General features: G+C 34.4%; 1 pseudogene; it reads right to left on the bottom strand.

The window, feature by feature from the left end:
- Positions 1–2,140: 2,140 nt before the first annotated feature.
- On the bottom strand, positions 2,141–4,235 carry LOC149567714 (uncharacterized; annotated as a pseudogene).
- Positions 4,236–5,561: the final 1,326 nt, after the last annotated feature.

Here is a 5,561-nt window from a genome sequence, read left to right as displayed (position 1 = left end):
TCCTTCTATTGATATGCCTTTTAAAGGTTGAATAAGGTCCTAATTTTGCTAACCCACTTTGTTTTATTTGCTATACTGTCTACTTTCAACACTCTAGAACATGTCAAGGTCCTATTGAATTTTTTTTGTGTTTGGATCTTTTATGGGCCATGGTATCTAATAATAGATAAATGAAATCTCAAAGTGATATCCAAGTGCATCTTGGCATGTTTTCTAAGTCAAAATTCAAAAGTTGTGGAAAAAGATGTAAAGTTGCATTCCTTAGGTAAAAAGTTGTCAATGGGTCCAATTGTCTCTAGGAGTATAGTATATGATCCAAGGCCTAGAATGGCTTGGAATAGAGTCTAGAATCATGTGAGATTGGGGAACCATTTGTTAAGGTTCTACACACTTAGGCTGAAAGGAACCAAACATTTCCAAAAGTTGTCAAGAAATTGAAAAGTTGTCAAGTTGCAAGTTTGACAACTTTATGTGAAACTTTTGTAACTTGGTTCAATATTTTACCAATTAGTCACCCACTCCTAGAATTCAGTTTGGGGAAGGTTTAGGAAGGCTATTTAAACCCATCCAAACTAGTTTGTATGGTTGGATGTTGTGTTTTTCAACTAGAAGCAATTGAATGCTGACCAATTTTGTCTGTACAACTATGCAATGGTGAACATCCACAATCATATTGATTGAAATTTGAATTATTTTACATTTAGTAGTTAGAGTATGTGGTCTTGATATTTTGTACATAATTGTGTGTATTCTTGATTAGTTTTGTTGGGTTAATACTTATTATTTTGTACTCTGTTGGTCACTGGACAAACCCAAGCAGTTTCAAAAGAATGGAGTCTAGATTCATTTCTTATGGTTAAAAATGCATGGAATTATGGGAAATGAAAGAAAACTCTATATACATTATGTCATTTTTTATTGGAATGGAGGAGTTGCAGTTTGCTATTGTTATCAGCCATCCCTAGGCGTGAGAATATATTTTGTATTTCCAAACACCAACTTTAGCTGTAGGCTCCATTCATTGCTTATCTTTTGGACAATTGAAGATAAAATAGGGCTACACCACAAGGACATTGATGTAGTACATATCATATGCCAGATTGTATAGAGCAACAAAATTCTATCCTCCATTACAATGGCATGCCACAAATCCTATTTATCTTAAGTGTGTCTCTATGGACTATTGATCAAACCTTCAGCATGCTCATCTATTGATCAACTCTAGAAATAATTAATACATGCTCAAAAATTTGATAATTGTAATTAATATGTTTATAAGCTATACAACTATCAAGAAGACAAATTATAATTAAAATTCTTAATTTTGATCAAAACACTGGGTTAAACATGCTGCAATGATCTCATGGGAATACATAGGCATTTCAGTGCTATAAGGATAGATTAACATAATTATGAAGCATGTTCTACTAAATGTGGTTTAATATTGGTTCACTTCAATTATCAGGTTATCTGATCACCTAAGAGACACTAGTGCCCCATATGCACGTAATGCTGAAACATATAAATATTCCTTCACAAGTATCCACCTTAATGGATTTAGAAGAGACGAAGAATTATTTTTTTAAACTCGCCTTTGTGCATTGCTCAACTTATGGTTCCAGAGGAAACAACAGTGTTCTTGTTTTAGGAAATTTTTTACCAACAACCTATTGTTTAAGAAGGGATACTTTCTTCTTGACCTTAACACTTTTTGACATTATTTAATTTGGTATATCTTTGTCGTAAATTTTTGTATAGAATAGTGCGCTAAAATAAGCATAAAATTGTGGAGCTAAAAATAGAACTTTCTTAAAGGAAGACAAGGTTTTTCTGGACTCTGAAATTTAACTTTTGACCAACAGATTGAGAGGACTTACCCATAATTTTGGCACTATGCTTCATCATCTGTTCAAGATTATATCCGTGTCTTCAATCTGTGAGCAAAGAGCAAGTTTGATCATTAATTTTAACTGTTTCATGGGGATCTAATGTTTTCTATTTTACAGCTGACCAACTATTGAAGAATTCATTTACCTCTGATTTTTCTTTCCAAAAGAGACCACTTTTACAGCTTACCATCAGCCTGTTACAAGTTGAATCATCCCAGTCATCACTCTTTAAAACATGTTGATGCCCCTTATCATCTGTCTTGTATAGCCTTAGAATAAATATTAGTTATGCTTATTACACTGTCCAGATTCTCATTAAGACTTACAAATGGCATTTGAGTGCCTTCTTGCCTCTTTGATCTATTACTCATTAACTACATTACACAATGCAAAAGATATCCTTCTCTAGTGACATTTTTTGGATTATTGGTAGACCATTTCCCACCAAAGTGAACATTGTCCAATATCTCATATGTAATAGCATTGTGAATAAAAAATATTTTCATAAGTTTACCCAACCACATCATAGCCTGATTTAGCATTCCAAGGCTACAAAAATGATTAAGCAATGTACTATAGGACACCGTATCTGGGACAAAACCCATTTTAAAAAGTTTTTCTAACAAAGTAACAACTAGACCAAGGGAATCCTTGCACAACCCATCCAAAATTGTATTGAAAGTGAATGTGTCTAGAGAAAATCCTATGGAAACAACGCTCTCAAGGAGATTAAAAGCTAGCTGAGTCATTTTTGTAATGCAAAGACCATTTATCAAAGTATTGTAGGTAATAACATCAGGAGCACAACCACTACATGATATCATGTTCATGATCTCCAAAGCTCACTTCATATCAGCTGCCTTACAGTGAGCATTAATTAAAATATTGTAGGTAAAAATATCAGGGGACAAGCCATTGCTTGGCATGAGGGTACAAAGCTGATTTGTTGTACTTATCATTTCTTGTTTACAAAATCCATTAATGAGAGTATTAAAAATAATGATATTAGGCACAAGCACAATTTTTAATCATTTCCTTTTCTAGCCCAATGTCCATCAATCAATGAGCTATAAGTGAAATTGTTAGGAAAAATGTGTCGATTTACCATTTTCGTAAGGAATCTATGTGCCTGCTTTATGTAGCTTATCTTGCAAAGCCCATTCATAAAAGGAGTGTAAGCAATAACATCAGGTGGAATTTCTTTCTTGTCCATTTGTGCCCATAGTTTAAAAGCTTGTTCTACATTACCATTCTTGAGATGTTCATCAATCAATACACTGTGTACAGTTTTGTCATGAATCAAACCTTCTCCAAACATTTCCCTCAAAAGCAAATGTGCCTCCTGTATATTACCTTCCTTGCATAACCCCATTGTAAGAGTAGTATAAGTAATCACATGAGGCAAAAGACCACTCTTTACCATATTATCAAATAGTTTGAATGCAACACTTGTGCAGGCAACCCTGTAGTGTTCAGCAATAATGATATTATACATAAAGTTTTTTGGAGCCAGACCATTTAGAATTAGTTGGTTTAAGAGTCTGACTGCTTCTTCTAGCCTGCCAGCTCTAGAATGACCTAAAATGAGCTGTAAGTGCACATATCAGGAGGTATGTTCCTTTCAAGTATGTAATGTAATATTTGATTGCCTCGCTTTTCTCTGCCAAACTTGAAATAAAAAGCAATGAGTGTGTTGATCCCTAGAGCAACCTGGCTAATGTTGATAGAGAAATGTGCTTGGACATTGCAGGAGTGGATTGAACTTCAAGAAATTAATTTGGATTGTGTTAGGGATTGAACTGCAGGAGTCCATTGATTAGATTTTGATAGTTTTGTGTTCTATTTTTTGACTCATCAAATTTGTTTGCCTTGCTTTTGGATTACTGGTATTTATGAATATCTTAGGAGGTTGTTATAAGCACTAGTTTGAAAACTCTAGTTAGGGAACAAAGCAAATGAGAAATGTCTAGTCCAAAAAAAGGCAAACATTGTATAGGGTGCATATAAATATATTCAAAACAAGGCAAGAAATCTCAATCTATAAAACAAAACTTCAACTCGCCTTTGTAACGCTAGAAGGAGACTCTTCAATGTTTCTAGTTGTTATTTGATCCTTTCACGATGCCTTCTTTCTGAAATCTCTTTCAATGGATCAACTTGGAAGCATTCACGAGCTCTCCTCTGCTACAATCAACCACCAAAGAACCCAAGATGTCAAACCCTACTGGTGTTGACGCTGTTAAACCCTTTTGCCGCGTACTCTTGGCCACAAATCGCAGTGGTAGAAAATGGTTCAGTGCATGAGTCTTCTGGGTCGCGTAACAATAAGATTAGGGCAGCAAACATAACTTTTTTCAATTTTTGGTTAAAGATGAGCCCGTGTTGGTCAAAAAATTTGGGGTCAATTTGGTTGAATTGTGATGAGTTTTGTTAAAGATGAGCCCGTGTTGGTCAAAATTTTGACCAAAATGGGCTCATCTTTAACAAAACTCATCACAATTCGACCAAATTGATCCCAAATTATCAGATGGTCGAAAGTTTTGGTTGAAAATTTGAGTCAAATGTACTAGTGTTAGTTCATTTGGTTGCTATGCCCTTGTTATCTCTACATTTCATTGTCATACCCTATCTCTACGATTCCATTGTCATGTCATGCCCTTGCTTTGGGATTTCATTGTCATGACATGCCCTTGCTTTGTGATTTCATTGTCATGTCACACCCTTGTGATCTACATGTCCTAGCTCTATGATTTTCTTCAAGGGCAAGAAGGGGTACATATGTAAATGTTTTTTTCTTTTCCTTGTAAACATGTATGTCTTTATATTTGCTTTTAAACATGTATCTCTTTATATATTCAGAGAAAGGTGCTTATTACATATATGATCCAACAAAATACATATTCCAAAATCCAAATAATAAAATAATAAAACTCACTCAACTCGTGCTAAGTCACTTACCTCAAGATCCTACACAAAAATAATGCATACCACAAAAAATGGGCCGAGTTCACAAGAAATTTTACAAAAACATATCATAGCAGATATTTTTAGAAAGAAAGAAGCCATAACTAGTTAAATGGGTCTAGTTGTTGATTAGCTTGGTTGATATATACATATATTTAACTAGGTTATGGAATTTGCAAGGGGATAAGCTTCGTGATTATGCATATGTGTTTGGTGTATTTCTTTCCTGTGATATATCTTTGCATTTCATTATTGTGCCCTTGCCCTGCAATTTGGTTGTCATGCCCTTGTGATCTCTATGTTTCATTGGCATGCCCTTTCTTCATGATTTTGGTGTCATGCCCTTGCTCTATGATTTTGTTGCCATGTTGTGCCTTGCTTTACAATTTCATTGCTATATTGTGCCCTTGCTCTATGATTTTGTCGCCATGCCCTAGCTTTGCAATTTTCTTCAAGGGTATGTAAACATTAGTTTCTTTTTCTTCTAAATAGGTATCTCTTTATATCTCCTTTTGAACATGTATAACTAGAGATCTTTTTAAAGGTGCTTATTACATATTAGCTACACAATAGAAAAATTGATCCAGCTGCATACATATTCCATAATCCAAATAATAATAAAATAAAACTCACTCAACCAGTGCTAAGTGACTTACCTCAAGATCCTCCACGAAAATAATGCAGACTAGGAAAAATGGGTAGAGTTCG

The sequence above is a fragment of the Cupressus sempervirens genome, chromosome 3 (genome assembly GCF_028749045.1).
Source record: "Cupressus sempervirens isolate cs-2001-9-10 chromosome 3, ASM2874904v1, whole genome shotgun sequence".
NCBI lineage: Eukaryota > Viridiplantae > Streptophyta > Pinopsida > Cupressales > Cupressaceae > Cupressus > Cupressus sempervirens.
This window is presented reverse-complemented; position numbering and strand designations above follow the sequence as displayed.